A 19,058-nucleotide genomic window follows, 5' to 3' on the forward strand; every position below is an offset into this window, starting at 1 on the left:
AAAATCATTTGTTGCAGATGTAATTATTAAAAAGTTATGCAGTCATCGTTTTGTGTTATTTTTAATTAATAAATTTGTTTTCTTTAGAGCAAATTTAGGTTCACAGCAAAATTGAGTGGAAAATACAGAGTTTTCCAATATATCCTCCATCCCTCACAAATCCACAATCTCCTGCACTATTAACATCCCACACCAGAGTGGTATATTTGTTACAATTAATCAGTGAACCTACACTGACACTTCATCACCCAAAGTCCATAGTTTACATTATGGTTCACTCTTGGTGCTGTACATTCTCTGAGTTTTGACAAATGTATAATGACATGTATCCATCATTATAATATAATAAAGAATAGTTTTATTGCCCTAAAAAAATCCCCTGTGCTTTGCTGATTCATCTCTTCCTCCCCACTAAATTATGGAAACCACTGATCTTTTTACTGTCTCCACAGGTTTGCTTTACCTAGAATGTCATGTTCTTGAAATCATACACTATGTAACCTTGTCAGATTAACTTCTTTCAATTATTAACATGCATTTAAGATTCCTCTATGTCTTTTCATGGCTTGACTGCTCATTTCTTTTTAGCACTAAATCGTATTTTATTGTCTGAATTACCACAGTTTATTTGTTCATTCACCTACTGAAGGACATCTTGGTTGCTTCAAATTTTTGCAATTATTAATAAAGCTGTTATAAACATCCTTGTGCAAGCTTTTGTGTGGACATAAGTTTTAAGTTCCTTTGGACAAATACCAAGGAGCATGATTACTAAATCGTATGGTGAGATTATGATTAGTTTTGCTAAAAACTGCCAAACTGTATTCCAAAGTGGCTATACTATTTTACATTCCCACAAGTGATGAATAAGAGGTCCTGTTGCTCCACATCCTCACCAGCACTTGGTGTTGTCAGTGTTTCAAATTTTGGCCATTCTAATCAGTGGGTAGTGATATCTCATTGTTTTACTTTTCATTTCCCTGATGAAATATGATGCATAATTTCATGTGTTTAGGTGCCATTTGTGTGTCTTCTTTGGTGATGTGCCTTTTTAGGTCTTTTGCCCACGTTTTAATCAAGTTGTTTGTTTTCTTATTGTTGCGTTTTAAGTGTTCTTTGTATATTTTGGATAACAATCTTTTATCAGATGAGTCTTTTGCAAATATTTTTCTCTTAATCTGTGGCTTGTCTTCTCATTATTTTGATACTGTATTTCATAGAAGTTTTTAATTTTAATGACATGCTGCTTATCAATTGTTTATTTCATGGATGTGTCTTTGGTGTTGTACTTAAAAAGTCATCGCTATACCCAAGGTCTTCTAGATTTTCTCCTATGTTATCTTCTAGGAGTTTGATAGTTTTTCATTTTACTTTTAGGCCTATAGTCCATTTTGAGTTAATTTTTGAGAATGGTCAAGGTATGTGTCTAAATTTATTTTTTTGCTTGTGGATGTCCAGTTGTTCCAGCATTATTTGTCTAAAACAGCAATTTTCAACCTTTTTCATCTTATGGTACACATAAACTAATTACTAAAATTCTTCAGCACACCAAAAATATATTATGTTTTCTGCCAATCTGACAAAAAAAATAGGTATAGTTTTGATTCATTCACACTGGACGGCTATTATTGTGTTGGCTGCTGTCATTTTTTATTTGACAATCTAATAGAAAAGAGGTCAGTGTTCCTGATGAAATAGTCAGGTATCGCATGTTTTAAAAACTCTTGCAGCACACCAGTTGGAAATCACTGCTCTAAAACATTATCTTTTACTTCCGGTCAAGATGGCAGGTAGGTAAACGCGGTATCACGTCCTTCCACAACCACATCAAAGTTACAAGTAAACTACAGAACAACCATCATTTAAAACCACCTGAAATCAAGCTGAATAGACGTCCTACAACTACGGAATTAAAGTAGCAGCCTCATCAAGACTGGTAGGAGGGGCGGAGGCAGACTGGCTGGTCCCACACCCATGAGTGGTGGATTAAAAATCAGGAGGACACCTGGGCTGGGAAGGTCCTCCCAGAGGACTGAGGGGTCCCCGTTCCACACCAGACGCCCTGCTCAGGGTTCAAGTGCCAGGAAGAGAAGCCCCCATAACTTCTGGCTGGGAAAACTATCGAGAACTAAGGCTCAGGGAAGCTGAGGCGGCTGGAGCCCCAGGCAGCTCCCTAAAGGGCCCGCACACGGACTTATCAGTCTCACTCCCTCTAAACTTGGAGGGGAGGCAGCTCGAGGGGCACCAGAGACATACAGGGAAGAACTGAGCTGTTTGGCACTGGAGTGAGGGCTCGAGAGGGGGCTTTCTCCGGGACAGGCGTGCTGTCCGAGGCCTTTGTTCCTTTGGTGAGCCCTTCCCTGGGGCGGCAGACAGTCGCCATATCTGGGACTCCAGCAACCTGGCTCACACTGGTAGCCCCACCCTGGTAATTCCTTGAGGCTTCGCCCCACCCAAGCTGTTGCCACTTACTTAACCATAGGATTGGCCTGTCTTAGATCCTGCTTCAGGTTTTCCTAAATTCTTTTTTTTTTAATCTTCACCCGAGGACATTTTTCCATTTTTTGTTCAGATAGAGTGGGGGGGGGTGGAGAGAAAGAAACATCGATGTGAAAGGGACACATCGAGTGGCTGCCACCCGCACGACCCAACCAGGGCGGGGGACAAACTGCAACCAAGGTACGCGCCCTTAGCGGGAACTGAACCCGGGTCTCTCTGGACTACAGGCCGACACTCTAACCGCTGAGCCAAACTGGCCAGGGCTCCTAAATTCTTTCAAACAAGCAGCATCTGGTCTCAGCTAACCCCATACCTCTCATTAAATAATACACAGAAACAAACACAGAGAGGCAGACAAAATGAGAAGACAAAAAAACAGGTCCCAAATGAAAGAACAGAACAAAACCCCAAGAAAAGAACTAAGCGAAATGGAGATAAGCAACCTAACAGATACTGAGTTCAAAATACTGCTTATAAGGATGCTCAATGAACTTAGTGAGGGCCTCAAGAGCATAAAAAAGGACCAGTCAGAAATGATGGATGCACAGTCAGAAATGAAGGAGGCATTAACTGAAATAAAGAATAATTTACACAGATTCAATAGTAGAGTACGTAAATCCAAGAAGCAGACCATTGATTTGGAATATAAGGAAGCAAAAAACACCCAATCAGAACAGCAAAAAGAAAAAAAGAATCCAAACAAAATGAGGATAGTGTAAGGAGCCTCTGGGACAACTTCAAGCCTACCAACATTCGCATCTTAGGGGTGCCAGAAGGAGAAGAGAGAGAACAAGAAATTGAAAACCTGTTTGAAACAATAATGGCAGAAAACTTTCCTAACTTGGTGAAGGAAACTGACATACAAGTCCAGGAAGCACAGAGAGTCCCAAACAAGACGAACCCCAAGAGGCCCACACCAAGACACATCATCATCAAAATGCAAAAGGTTCAAGACAAAGACAGAATCTTAAAAGCAGCAAGAGCAAAGCAGTTAGTTACTTACAAGGGAGTTCCCATAAGGATGTCATCTGATTTCTCAAAAGAAACTTTGCTGGCCAGAAGGGAGTGGCAAGAAATATTCAGAGTGATGAAAAGCAAGAACCTACAACCAAGGTTACTCTATCCTGCAAAGCTGTCATTTAGAATCGATGGCCATATAAAGGGTTTCCCAGACAAGAAAAAGTTAAAGGAGTTCACCACCACCAAACCGTTATTATATGAAATGATGAAGGGTCTTTTTGAAGAAAAAGATAAAATATATGAACAAACAAAATGGCAATGTATACATATCTATTAACAATGGAATCTACAAACAAAATGAACCGGCAGAGCAGAAACATTCTCATAGATACAGAGTACATTTTGTTGGTTGCCAGATGGGAGGGGGGTTGGGGGAATGGGTGAAAAAGGTGAAGGGATTAAGAAGTACAAATTCATTGTTAGACTGACAAACCTCAAAGGGAAAGGGGTTGGGGGGGGGGTGGGAAGAAATAAACCAAAGAAGTTATATGCATAACCAATGGACACAGACAATAGTGTGGGAAAAGGCGGGAGGGGAGTGGGAGTGGGGTGGAGGGGGTCAATGGGGGAAAAATGAGGAACATCTGTAATACATTCAACAATAAAAATTTAAAAAATAAAATAAAAAAATGAAACATTATCTTTGGTCCTTTGTGAAAGAGCAGTTGACTGTACTTATGCTGGTCTCTTTATAGGCTCTCTGTTCTTTTCCATTGATATAGTTGTCTTTTCTTTCAACAGTATCACACTGTCTTAATTACTATAGCTTTATAGTAAGTCTTGAAGTAGGGTAGTGTCACTCTTGCAACTTGTTCTTCTCCTTTAACATTGAGTTGGCCTTTCTGGGTCTTTTGCCTCTCCATATAAATTTTAATATCAGTTTGTTGATAACCACAAAATAACTTGCTGGGATTTTGACTGGGATTGCATTGAATCTATAGATTGAGTTGGGAAGAACTGACATCTTGAGAATATTGACTTTTCTTTTTTGTATTATTTGTATGTTTTGGATATTTTCCCTCTTAATGGGGAGGAACATATAACTTATAGCAGTATAGTACTGGAAACTGGAGCCTGGATTGGTGCTTTGAATGGAGATCCTATTGAAAAAATATAAAGACGTCACAAAGAGAAATAGTGGAAAATAAGAATAGGTAAGGAACTGCTTGTTTCTAGGTAGGAGGAAGATAGATAATAGTATTGTAGACAAAGATCACATGAGTTCATTCAGATATTTGGGCCCTCGTGAGAAACATAGATTAGAGATTTTATATAATTCTCATGTACTATTCTGTTTCATACAGTTTTTAAAATTATCTTTGTTATATGGTGAGCTATGGACTTTGGAGACCCTTGATGTTCATCCTGGGAAAAGGTGTTGTTTTTTTTTCCTTATTTCAGGCTGGACTTTGCTGTCAAATTCACTTGACTTGGCCAAATTCACTTGACATGATGACTGGAGGTTGAACTTTACATTTCTGGAGAAGATACAGGAGGTACAGAGATGTTTTAGACTCAAGTGCTGTCTAGCCTGCCTTTGGGGTGGCACAGCAAGATTGGTCTGTGGTGACAAAAATGTTGATATTGCCCACTAGAAATCAATAGTGTTTAGGTCTGAATTTAAACCTGCTGGAGTGTCCTTATGTTGGCCAATAGGTCATGTAGTTAACCACTATACTGGAAACCTTTTATCCTCACCCGAGGACATTTTTCCATTTTTTGTTCAGATAGAGTGGGAGGGAGAGAGAGAGAGAGAAACATCGACATGAAAGGGACACATTAAGTGGTTGCCACCCACACGACCCAACCAGGGTCGGGGACAAACTGCAACCAAGGTACATGCCCATAGTGGGAACCGAACCCGGGTCTCTCTGGACTGCAGGCCGACGCTCTAACCGCTGAGCCAAACCGGCCAGGGCTATACTGGAAACCTTGATCAGCTCATAAAGACACCAGGTTTTGTCCATGCCTATCTGGTACTGTCATAAGTTCTAGTCCTGGGCAATAATCTTATGTATGTGTGCGAGTGGTGACACGTCAGTAGCTGGTGCCAGATTTTACATTTCTAGTTCTCTGGTTGAGTAACCCTAGAAATTCCAAGTTTTCTGTTGGTCCTTAAGGATGGCCTTTAGTTTCTCATTTCAGGGGGGAGGTCAGGTCTCAAAGGGTGCTAACTTCATAGACCAGAATAGTTCCCTATTCATTTGCTCCATTCAGGAGCTTACAATTTCTGTTAAAAAATTTCAGTCTCTCACTTCTAACATCACCAGTAGTTCTCAGCAACTAAGGGTGGAAACACACCCAGTAAGTTTAGTCATCGTAGCAAGCATACATACTTTTAATTGTCACAACACAACTCTCAGTATACAAAAGTTCCCCTTGCCCCTATAACCAAATGAGTCACAAAACCTAAACTCCATACTTTAGTGATAGCTTAAACTTAAATCAACATCTCTTTAAAAAAAATGAAAATAGCTTTTGTAATCAATAGTCTGTAAAGGGAGTCTTAAGTGTCCTTACCCCTGATAAGGAACAAACATCAATTGCATCTGAAACCTCAGCTCCAAGGGCATGAGGAATAGAGAACTGGAAGCAGAGGGGGTATTTTCCTGGATAACTGAATGGTGGGTAAGGAATTCTCCAGGGTGCGGTTGTCTTTGCTAAAAACAGTATTTCCTGAGCTGGGTCTGGAAATATCAAGTCTAGTTGGCCTCTAAGAGACTTTACTTTGAGTGTGCGTTTGTTAATTTTGCAAATGAAGCATTGAGCTTCTATGGCCACATGTACTTGGGCCCCTAAAGGTAATAGGGAGCCAGTCCAGAGAGCTTCTACATTCTGAACAGACTCGTCAAAGAGATAAAATCTTAAATGCACCAGCACCATTAACTGCCAATCCTCTGCAGTGACAATTTCAGTGCCCTGTCCCTGCATGGGATCTAATGTTGAATCAGGAAGTCTCCCTTAGGTTGACAGCAAGGCTAATGTTCACATCAGAAACTTTTTGATAGTAGTGTCTTTGTTACCACTAACAATAGATAGGGAAATATTTAATCAACCTGGAGAATACTAGATGCTAATTTAAAAAGAAGCAATGGGAATTCTTGAAAAATTTAAATTGTGTTACACGAAATAAGAAAAAAAATCCAATAGAAGGCTGATGAGAGTGTTAATGACTAAATTAGAGAGCTGAAAGTTAATATTGTGTAGCTCTCCCAAGGAAGACATAAAAGTGGAAGTCATGAACGAAGGAGCATTAACAGGATTTCCCAAAAGTGAAACAAAGGGAAAAGGAAAACAATTTCTTCCATTTAGATGTGTAGAGCTCCCTGTCCTGGGGGCCCCTGCCTCTCCCACACACCTCCCCGGTCACAGGGCTCTATAGAATCTTGTCTTCATCCCTGTGTGTTCTCCAGCAGGAAAAGGTTGCTCCAGGGAATTCTAACCTGGCTGAATGCACGGCCTCCCAGAGCAATTGCCGGGAGCTGCCTGGGCAAATGAATTTTAACTCTAGTTGGGACATTCAGACATGTTGTGATCCACTTATGTTTGGACAGTATATGCATTGCACACATACTCCTTGTGTGAATCGGGAAGAAGCCCCTTCTGTTTCCCAGCATCCTCTGGGACGAACACATCCCAAGCCATCCAAGCTTATGAAAGGCTGCAAAAAGCACATCGACATCTCCAACACCTCTCAGAGCCCTTCTACCTTCCTGAGTCCACAGGCCACTCTTACTGGACTACTGCAGGTGCTAGTAGGAGGTCCACTGTGATCACAACCCTGGAGTCTAGCCCAGGCCACTGGGAGACTAACAGTTAAAATCTTGCCCCTGCTCCCTCCGGCTTTTAAAGGTGTTTAAAACACTAAAGACAGTTTGATATACTAGTAAGGTAATTTTCATTAAATGTTTACAAGTGTTTGATTAGTTTTGTAGCCAATGTTTAAAAATCTGTGGAAAGTCACTTTGTTAAATCCATAAGTAACAAGAGAATAGTCATTCAGAAGAATCCTGGTCATTTATTTGTCTTTTAAAAATTATGAATTGGTTGCTTTCAACTTCATAGGACTGATAAAAAGGCATCAAACAAAGTGGAAATATCAGTCAATATTTTTCTCTATGCCTGCTCCCCTTCTCCTTAGCCTTACACACAGCCATGGGTGGTCTCCAAGATGGCCAAGGGTCTCTTGACCTCCAACCAGTCTCTGTCTCCATTTATCTAACATCCTGCTATACACAGCCACCCCGCATCCCATGGATTTGTTGTGTATCACTGTAATAGCAGATGTATTCCAGTGCCAAAGTTTAGCTACAGGGCCATTAATTGAGAGTTCATCAATGTAATCCCTGGCATCACTGGTTTCTGACCAAGCCTTTCTCTTAGAGTGCTCCTTAAACAGCTGAGGGCCCTGTAGCTCTAGTCACTGTTTCCCTCCTTTGCCTAGCTCAAAAACCACTCATGGGAGAGTAAACACTGATCCAAACCCTCAGCTTCCCCTTCAATTCCTCTCTCCATTTCACAGTCACAGGCAGATCCCCAAAGTCCAAATCTTTATTCTAGTTCCCCAGGCCCCTCCCCCTGCAACTTTTGGATGTAAGCATGTTGGCAGTTGCCTCTCCAAGGCTCCTATCTCCTCTGTGACCATCTACTCTTTAGCTTTCGCACACTCTGCATGTGTGGAAGCTGTGGCTGACAATGTTAGATTTGGTCCTGTATGAGTTTTCTATGGCTGTTGTAACAAATTACCACAAACTAGGTGGTTTAAAACTACAGAAATTTATTCTATCCCGGTTTTGGAAGCCAGAAGTCCAAAATCAGTATCACCAGTCAGAAACAACTTTGGCAGGGCTGAGCTCCCTCTGCGGACTCTAGAGGAGGATCCTTCATTGCCTTTTCCAGCTTCTGTTGGCTGCCAGCATTCCTTGGCCATGTCTGCATCACTCCAGTTTTCAAAGTCAGAATTTTCCAAAGTCTCTCTGCTCCTTCTTCATATCTCCCTCTCCTCTTCTGCATGTGTGCGTGTGTGCGTGAGCACGTGTGTGTGTGTGATTTCCTTTGCCTCTCTCATAAGAATAGTTGTGATTGGATTTTTTTCTTTTTTCTTTTTTATCCTCACCCGAGGACATTTTTCCATTTTTTGTTCAGATAGAGTGGGAGGGAGAGAGAGGAAGAGAGAAAGAGAGAGAGAAACATCGATGTGAAAGGGACACATCGAGTGGCTGCCACCCGCACGACCAACCAGGGCCGGGGACAAACTGCAACTGAGGTACGTGCCCTTAGTGGGAACCGAACCCGGGTCTCTCTGGACTGCAGGCAGATGCTCTAACCGCTGAGCCAAACTGGCCAGGGCTGGATTTTTTTCTTTATTGATTTTAGAAAGAGGAAGGGAGAGGGAGGGAGAGAGAGATAGAAACATCGATGAGAGAGAACACAGACCGACCGCCTCCTGCATGCCCCTCCATGGGGACCAGGCCCACAACCTGGGCATGTGCCCTGACCAGGAATTGAACCAGCGATCTCTTGGTGTGTGAGTCAGTGCTCAACCACTGAGCCATACCGGCCGGACATGACTGGATTTAAGGCCCATCCAGATAACCTAGGATAATCTCTCCATTTCAAAATCCTTAACTTAGTCACATCTGAAAATTCATTTTTCCTGGTATTAGAACCTAATATATTTGGGGGCCTTTATCCTGCCTACTACAGATCTCGATTCATGCCCCTGCTTTAGCCCAACCCACTGGACCCACCCCTCCCCTCCAGATTGTTCTATTGGAACATTCCTGCAGATAACTATCCAATAAATCCACACAATAAAACAAAGTTTTGGCTTTCTTTGAAAAATTATTCTTGACCTTTATATACTTCCCCAACCCGGGAGCTAATAGTTCCTGGCTCCAGCTTGGAAGGTAAAGGGTGATTCTTACAGCTGTCAAGTCACTGACAGTCCTTCATAGGAATGGGCTTAGGTTTTTCACATGCTTCATAGTAGCACATGTACAAGACAACCTACTCTCTGATATTAATATAGATCACCTCACATGACATAATCTCAATGTCATAACAGGCAGAGAGAGAGAGAGACATCAAATGGGCGCTCCCTGTACACACTCCAACTGGGGACTGAACCTGAAACCTTTCAGTGTATGGGACGACGCTCAACCAGCTGAGCCACACTGGCCAGGGCTAACATGCCATTCTTGACATAATTTATGCAGGAGTGAGAATGGAAAGGAAAATAGCACATGAAGGGGAAACTGAGCCACACCCTGTCAGTTTCATATCTTTATGTAATATTCTGTCTAAAGTTTGTGCAGGTACACACCAAATGATAACAGTATTTACCCTTGAGGAAGAGAGAGAGTTTCAGGAAGGGGCCAAAGAGCGACTTCTGCTTTTTATTCAATTGTATCATCGAATGTTGTAAACATTAAATAAATGTTTTGTTTGTCTGAATAAAAAAAGATAAAATATATAATTTACCATTTAGGAGGGAAATCAAGACACCAAATAATACTTACATAATGATCCCAATTAAGTAAAATAAAACAAAATTATATATGTATATGTTTGTATGTTAAAAGAATAGGCAAAATTCTGGAAGGATACTAACTGAGAAGCTGACAGTGTTTACCTCTATGGAGGGAAGGGGACAAAGGTGGAAGTGTAACTTTCAGTATGTCTTCTATATACCTCTTGTTGTTTGAATTCTTTACCATGAAAACATAATCAAGGAGTATAGTGTTTAATCTCATGTGTCAACTTGGCTAGGCAGTACTGCTCAATTACTTGCTACTGTCAACAGACCAGGAAGATACCGTGGAGATGGTGATAACAGGAGAGTCACAACTATGATGTCATCCTAAGTGTAACAGGTGAACTTTAGTTAAACGATACAGAGGGTCTATCTGAATAGTAATTTTACATTTCTAAATAGAGTAGAAGTGTTTGAGCACCATCACAAACATCTGGGAGGCAAGAGGAGAGATAATAAATAGGACAGTTTAGGACACACTTCCAGAATTGTCCAGTCTTAACCCACCCCTCCCTTACTTTGGACAAACTATAAGAGCAACATGCTCACCAGGCTCACCAAGGGCTTAGTGGCAGGAACTACCCACAAACTAGAAGCAGTATGGTGTAATGAAAGGAGCATAGGTCCCAAACTTTAAAAGCTTAGCTTTGCCGCCCTGGCCGGTTTGGCTCAGTGGTTGGAGCGTCGTCCTGTGGACCAGAGTCCCGGGTTCAGTTCCCGCTAGGGGCACGTACCAAAAAAATAAATTAAATTAAATTTAAAAAGCTTAGCTTTGCCTTGGGGGGAATCTTAGCTTTGCCTTGGTGGGGTAGCTCAGTTGCTTAGAGCGTCAACCCCATACACCAAGGTTTCAGGTTACACCAAGGTTGTGCGTGTACACACACACACACACACACACACACACACATCGATTAGGGCACATACAAGACGCAAGCAATGAATGCATAAGTGGAACAACAAAATTAATGTTTCTCTTTCTCTCTCTCTCTCTCTAAAAATCAGTAAACAAAAAAAAATTTTTTTAAGCATACTTTAGCAACCCTGTGACCAGGGCAACACTTCATTTCTCTTATACGCAGTTTCTACTATTGAACAAGGAAAAGCTCCATAATCTTTAGAGCTACGAAGAGCAAGGCTCCACTGCCCTGCAGCATCTCTCCGCATGTCCACAGCCCCTGCCCCCAGACTGCTCTGAACACCAGAGTCCAGAGACAACCAACTCCAAGGCAAATAGGATGGGGCCACAGGAGCCCGTTTTGGCTCCTCGCGGGCAGCCTGCTACCTTCCTTTCCTGCCTGCGCTTGGACTGCAGTGGTAGAAGGGGCTTCAACTCCAAGGCCAGTGGGACACCTGGGCCTATTAGTCCTTCAAAGAAAGGGCAGCAGGAGCCTTGGAGGCTCCAGAGCTGCGTGCTGGTCCATCTGTGATCCTTGCGCGCCATCTGGCGAGCGGCGCGGGCACTGCAGCAAGAGAAGCGCCGCAGAAGCCTCTCTGGACCCAAGCACCCATTTCATTTTGTGGACAGTCACATTTCCCTATGGGCACTGCAACGCAAACTCTGGGCTGCGGGAAATGGCGGCGTGCGCAGGCGCACACAAGCCAGGCATAAGATCTCACAAGCTAAAGGTATGCGCGCGCAGACGCACACAGGAAAGAATCACACTGGACTAGGTTCAAACGCTCCAGTGGTACATCTGCCCTAGTTGCCCAGACCCCTGGAAGGCTAGTGGGTTCTTTCTACATCCACCATTTTCCCTTCCCAATCTAGAATGCCCTGGCTGCCCACAGATTGTGAAAGCTCTGGCACAGTAGTTCTAGACACTGGATAGACACGAGAATAAGTTGGGGAGCTATTAAAAAGATAACCTAGGCTTTGCAGAACTCTATCCTACCCAGTGCCACTTTCCCGCCTTTCAGTGTCTTATCCACTGATTTTCAGAGGTTTCCCTGCATACCCTGGAGAAACAAGCCACTGACCCCACCCACCACAGTCCGGTTGGCTGGCACCATCAGTTCCTTTATTGGGTTCAAAGCCATTGCTCCCTTAGTGGTGACCACCTTTTGCAATTAAGAACCAAACACCCTCGCCTGGCCAGTGTGACTCAGTGGTTGAGCGTCAACCCATGCACCAAGAGGTCACCAGTTTTATTCCTGGTCAGGGCACATGCCCAGGTTGTGGGCCCGATCCCCAGTGGGGGACATGCAGGAGGCGGCCGATCGATGTTCTCTCTCATCGATATTTTCATCTCTCTCTCCCACTTTCCTCCTCTCTCTAAAATCAATAAAGAAAAAAAAAAAAAAAAAGAAAGAAAGAAAGAAAGAACCGAACACCCTCAAAGCCGACTGGGAGTCCCAGGCTACTGTTGACCCCAGCATCACCCCAACAGACCCTTCCCTCAATTGCCCACAGATCAGAGACAAATCTCTGATAAATCATTCAATGATATTTATTGAAGAGAAACATTTCCTGAATCCACAGAACAAAGGGAATGACAACACAGAGGAGCTTCTGGAGGCCACTACAGCCCATAGGTCACACTACCCTCTCCTCCAGGGGTCCCTGACGAGGGGCCCCAGCTGTCCCTCACACTGTGGTCCTCCCACCATAGTCCCCCTCCCTGAGAGCCCCACGATCGGCTTTGCAGGACTAAGGACACCGGCGATGTCCACTCACTGCAGGGCTCCCCTCCCCCTCTGAACAACATGCTGGGGCCTGGCCCTGCCCTGCGGCCTGCACAGGACAGACAGACACTGGAAAACACAGCAGAGGTCACTCCAAGCCAAGGACAGTGAGTCACAAGGAACAACAGGGGGCACATCAGAGCACTGTCCCCGTGCAGCCACCAGTAGCTGCCTTCTGTCCTGGTCCAGTTCTTCCTTCTTGGGGTCACTGGGTGAGAGCTGGCTGCGCCCTCGTCTGTCCTTCCCGCCATCTCCTGAAACTGGGCTGGGGTATCCGTGGTGGGGAACTGCTCAGAGAACACACACATCTCCACAAGAACAAGCAGCAGTTGGCCTAAATCTACACCGAGAAAGCAGAGGTTGAGCTCACGGCTCTGGACGAGAGCTGGCAGAGCCTTGGCTGTCTGTGCAGCTCACAGCACCTGCTGGGGCTGAGAGGCGGCTGCCCCGGTAGGTAGGTCAGGACACCCACGGGGTTCACACACACCTGGCCGTTCTGCACAAGGACCACGGCTAATGGGTGTGTGGTGGGGGAGGGGTGTGATTATTTGACATGTGAGTCAGCATGAGACCTACAGAGAAACAGAGTGGGGGCTCCCCCGGGGATATAGGATGGGGGTCCCAGAGACTGACACCCTTGAGATGGCCCCTAAAGTCTCCCAGTCCAGCGCAGGTGGCAGACGTGTTCAGGGGCCCCTCTCTTGGGCTGGGACTGGCTGCTCAGGGGTGCTCCCAAGGTGGCTGCCCCAGTAGGCAGGGGCCGGATGTGGTGATACTATGAGGGGGCACCTCTTCCCATCCCATTGGTGTTACAGATGGTCATATTGGTGGCTTGGAAAGGCTGATGATGGTGGTCAGGGCCCCTTAGGAGTAATGGGGAGCACAGGGTCTTGCTTTGGGTTGGGCAGACCCTTTGCTGGGCCCTGTGCCCCATGTGGTGAGGAGACTGCTCTGGCCTGGCCTTCCCCTGCCTCCAGGGCTCTGCTGCCTGAGAAAACAGGAGGCCTCCGGGCCTTCCAAGCCTATATGCCACAGGAGGGCTCAGGGGGACTCATCTCCCCAGCCCTGTCCTCCCTTTCTGACTCCTCTGGGATGGACTTGAGCCCCTCTTCATGGGCTTCTCAACCTCCTGACCTCCTTCCTGGGCCAGGCCCTCTGGATCACTGCCAGGACCTCCCGGGCCCACCCCGAAAGCACTGCCCACGTGGGCAGGTGAGGATCCTGCCTGACCTAGGCCTGCAAGAGCGAGAGCATTTTTTTCTCTCTGAGTGGCAGGGGAGGCCTTGGTGGTCTTCTCGGGGGCAGGGTCTGCCCCAGTGGCATCACGGGTTTCAGGAGCAGCCTCCTTGGGACTGGCAGTGGCAGGACCTGCCTCGATGGCCCCTGCATTGGCCAGAGAGGCCTCGGCACAATCTTCCTTGGAAAGGGCAGCCTGGGCAGCATCTTCATGGGCTGGGGCAGCCTGGGCAACATCATGGGCTGGGGCGGCCTGGGCAGCAGCCAGGTCTCCAGTGCCCACACAGGCCCCTTCTTGCACTTGGAACTGCTGGCTCATAGTTGAAGTGGCCTCCCATGCCTCCGACTCCCGACTGAGCCGAAGCATCCCCAGGAAGCCAGGAGGTCTCCTCTCCAGCCGCATCCTCTTCAGCTTGTTCTGGAGTTTCTCATTGGGGCGGGCCCGCATCAGCACCTGCTGGTTGCGTACCTGGTCTGCAATGGCAGGATGGATGGCCCCCTTCCCATGGCTGCCTGCAGCAGGCCTTCCGGGCATGTCACAGGCAAAGAGAGTTTCCTGGGGCTGCTGGGCACAAGTCATGAACTTCAGCTGTATGGTCATCTGGGTGACCTTATTCGTAAGCACCCGAACCAGCAGGGCCAGGCAGTCCTGCACAGGGATGTCGGGTTTTCATTCAGGAGGCCACTCACGAGATCAAGTGCGGGGCCATTCAAGCTCTCCACCAGCCTCCTCCTCCTCTCCCTTTCTGATATGTGGCGCCACAGGTACAGCATGTCGTTGGCATGGTCCAGCCAGCTCTCAAAGGACTCATTCTCCTGGCCTGGCTCTTCTGTCCCAGAAAAGGCTCTCAGTTCCTGGTAGGCCATATTTTCCAGCACTGGCTTCAGGGCCTGATTCCATTGTTGGATCCAGGCTTCTTCCTCAACTGCAGCTCCTGCCTCACCTGCAACTCTCTTCTCACCTGGGGTCCTGCCTCACCTGCAGATCCTGTGACATCTGCATCTCTTGCCACATCTGTAGTTCCCACCTCACCTGCATATCCTTCTTCACTTGCAGCTCCCTTCTCACCTGGGGCTCCAGCCTCACCTGCCCTGCCAGCCACGGCTTGCCTCTGGGTGGGTCCCCATAGGAATATCGGGTCCATTCTGTAACTTGGAATCAGGGGCCTGGGGCAGGACGACCACAGTCCAGGTGTCTTGCTTGCCTGGTATTTGTCGGGGTATCAGACTTCAGTTTGTATTGTCATCAAACTCGACCAAGGCGACCCTGGATCCAAGCTCCTTTCTAAAGACCTTGCCCAGCACTCGGTACCTGCCCAGGGGCCCCAGGGCAGCCTGCACGGCCTCCTGGAATTCCTGGTCCTCACAGTCCTCTGGGATGCCCAGGATGAGCAGGGAGCGCTGTGCCTTCACGCCCATCCAGCCACACCAGTCCCGCAGCATCATCAGTGCCATCACCCAGATCTGGGGGAGCAGGCGAGAACTGAAAGGGGTGCGCTGACTGTCGCAGTCTCTGCTGGGGACGCCTGGGAGTGCGAAGGGGGAGAGGGACATTGGTGCCACACAACCCACCCCACTGCCCAGGGGAGGCCTGGAGCGCCTCCCTAGCCAGTTGGCGCCCCCAACCTCCACTGCCGCACAATCCCCCACTGCACCCCTCACCTCCGCAGCGAGGAGACCCTCTTGGGCCTTGGCTGACGCCCCGATCCGACCCTAGCAGCGCGAGCCCCTCCCTCCAGCCAGGGGAGCCCTGCCCTCCCAGATCCCGCCCCTGGCAGTGCTCCCCTCCCCTCTCCAGGCGGAGCCCGGCGCTCAGGCTCCCCAGTCAGCCCCAGGCAACCTGTACAGCCCCAGCCGCAGCCCCCACGCCCAAGTGCAGAGCCCCTCCCCGCCCACCAGCACCTGCCCCTCCGCAGCCAGGAGCCCGCTCCTCCCCAGACCCTGCAGCCCGGTACCCCACCTTCCCTCCCCACCTGCGCGGGACCGAGACCCCCTCCGCCCCCAATGCCTTCCTGCCTGCGCAGCGATCGGCCCCTACCCAGGGTGCTGGCCTGCGATAATTCTAGGGTCCAGCCCTAGGCAAGTCCCTGGCCGCCTGCTGACTCTCTCCGCCTTGCAAGTGCTGCCGCGGGGGAAATGGAGCCTGAGGGCTGCGGAGCCGACTGCCCGAGGCCACCGCAAAGCCCTGAAGCCTGAGAGTCAGGAAAGGGAGGCCTGGGGCTGCGCAGTCCACGGGAGAGTCTCCCAGGTGGCTCCCGTGGGGTTGAGGCCAGGTGGGCTTCCCAGGGCTCCCAGAAGCCCCAGTAGGCGGAAGAGAAAGATCTCTGCGTCTGGGTGCAGGGCAAATGACTGGATCAGGAGAGCACGTGAGAAGGCCTCAGTGTTGTCCTGGCAATGGGGTCTGCTTGGTAAGGGCTTCATGTGACAAGACTTGGAGCCTCCAGAAGCAACAGGCACACCCATTGCCCCTCCAGCCACAAAATGACCAAGTAAGGGTGTGGGGAGGTAAGGAGTGAAAGATAGCAAAGAGAAAACTCATGGTTTGGGGTGGGGACTGGAAGATTGGTATTAGTGGACAGGTGTGTGCTACATCCCTAGTGTCTCTCTACCTTCACAGGTCAAAGTCACCATGCCAGGAACCTCAACAACACACATAAGATCATTGTTTCCAACTCAAGAGCCTCCTCACAGCATCTTATGGTGAAAAGCCAGCCCTCACCACTTAGGAAGTCATTGCACTGAAAAAAGTGTGGGCTTTGGAATCAGGCAACACTGGATTCATCTAGCAGCAGGATGGCTTTGCACAAGCCACTGCACATCTCTGTCCCGCATCTGTCAATGGGTAATAAGAGCACTCTTCTTGCAGGGTAGTCATGGAGCTTTACCTTCTACTGGTCACACTGTAAGCCTTCAGTAATGGACACAAGGGCACAGGAATAGAAAGATCTGGTGAGGCCAGCAATGCAGTGGATATTGGTAGGCTTGTTGCAGCCAGCTCAGTGGTCCCAAGTCTGAGCCCCGAGGAAAAAGGGGTCATAAAGGTTGATGTTGAAACTGTTTTTCTGAGCAACACAAGGATTGAGTGAGGTGACATGCGTGACTCTCTGTCAAGAGAGGCCTCAGGAATTCAGCAATGTCCACCATGTCTAGGACTGGCTGGCCACCTGTCCAGCAGCTTTACAAGTTTCCCAAGAATGGATCCACAGCACACCCGTGAGAACTGCTGCATAGGCAGTACTGACAGTGGCAAGAAGCTGCTCTAACCTAGCTTCCCTGGGCACGAACATGAACAGTGGGGGCAGGAGCAGTAGAGGGAGAATACATCTGATGTTCCATGTGACATGTGGGTGAGGAGCCTGCTCATGAACTCTTCTGGTAGACTGATTTTTTTAATGTCCCAAATTCTCCACAACTCTCTTTGCAATGACTTCATAACTTTTCTCATCACCAGAGTTGATTTCCCCACCTCTGATATCTAGGCTGGTCTGGTGACTTTCTTTGGAAAACAGAATGTAAGAGAAGTGATAGGGTGCCAACTGCTGTTGATCATGGGCCAGATTTTCCTGTTATTTCACATGTTTTGAAATTTGTTTTATTTTATGTCTGGCATTATGTCTAAAAGAGCCACAGGGACTGAAGTAAATATATTCTCCCAAAGAGGGGATATCTTTTCCTCACTCAGGTACTATAATTTCCCTGAGGTATATAACTTCAATCCAGTCAGGATATGAACTGAATCATGGCTTGGGTGCAATTTTAGTATCAGTTTAGTTAGTATCTGGTTCCAAATGCCTCTTGGCCTATGTGTATTACAGGCTGCTCCCTCTAGTTGCTAGAGTCAAGCAGGACTCTGGGGTCTAAACACCAGAAGACTTCAGCACACTCATTTGTGTTCCCATTCTCTCTTCTTCCCCTCCCCCATCCCATGTGAGACCACAACCAGAAGATGGCCATTTGCAAATCAAGAAGAAAATCCTCACCAGAACCTGACCATGCTGGCACCCTGACCTTAGACTTCCAAATCTCCATAACTGTGAGAAATATCTGTTGTTTAAGCCATTAAATCTATGGTATTCTGTTACAGCAGCCAGGACTGACCAAGACAGCACCCCACAGGTCTCTAAGGCTGTGTTAATTTTTCTTCATTCTTTTTTCTTTTTGTTTATCCAACTGGATAATCTCATATGACTATCTTCATTTACTGATTTTTCTTCTGCCTACTCAAATCTGTTTTTAAATCCCTCTAGTGAAAATTTTCCTTTAGTTATTGTACTTTCCAACTCCAGAATTTCTGTCTGGTTCTTTTTTATAACTTTGATAATTTATTATATTCTCTATTTGATGAGATATTATCCTTGTACTTTCCTTTAGTTCTCTAGACATGGTTTCCTTTAGCTCTCCCCTCACCAGGGTTTAATGTTGCTGCTGCTCATTGTAGTGGTAGTTGTTTGTTTAGTGATTTTTTTGGAACTAATTGCGTAAAATCTGTGTTCTTTGTTATATGTGCCACTGAACTATCTGTTTGGTTAGCTTTGTGGTTGGCTAATGATTGGACAGATATTTCCTTCAATGCCTGGAACCAATAAATCTCCCAGTCTTTGATGAAGGGCTCTGTGTGCATGGTCTCCAACACTCAACCAGTCTGTTTACAACGCCAGCTTAACCTTCACTTCCCACTTGCTCAGAAACTTACAATCAGACAGAGGTGAGAACTAGGGACTTCTAAGGTCTTTCTTGAGCATGCATATAGCCCTGCAAATGCACATAGTCTCCTAGATTCCCAGGAATATGTCAGAGCTTTCCATAACTCCTGTGGAAATCTGTGGTGTAATAAGAAATGTATATTTAGTTGTTGTCCCTGGTTCCTAGCACAGCACTTCTACAACCCTTGTAATTTCCTAACTGATAGGAGTAAAACGAGCATGTTTTGTTCTGATATGTAGACTTTGTCCCTGGTTCATGGCACAGAGCTCCTAAATCTCTTGCAATTTCCCGAGTGATAAGGGTGTCTTTTGTTCTAAAAAGGTGATTCTTGGAGGACACCTGAATAATTTTAAGAGGGGGGCTGGTCACCAGAGAGACCAAT

The 19,058-nt window shown here is 46.7% G+C and overlaps 1 pseudogene; it reads right to left on the reverse strand.

Moving 5' to 3' along the window:
- Positions 1–13,758: 13,758 nt before the first annotated feature.
- LOC118635403 lies at positions 13,759–15,427 on the reverse strand (annotated as a pseudogene).
- Between the last annotated feature and the right edge of the window lie 3,631 nt (positions 15,428–19,058).

This window comes from Molossus molossus, unplaced genomic scaffold (genome assembly GCF_014108415.1).
Source record: "Molossus molossus isolate mMolMol1 unplaced genomic scaffold, mMolMol1.p scaffold_m16_p_2, whole genome shotgun sequence".
Taxonomy (NCBI): Eukaryota; Metazoa; Chordata; class Mammalia; order Chiroptera; family Molossidae; genus Molossus; species Molossus molossus.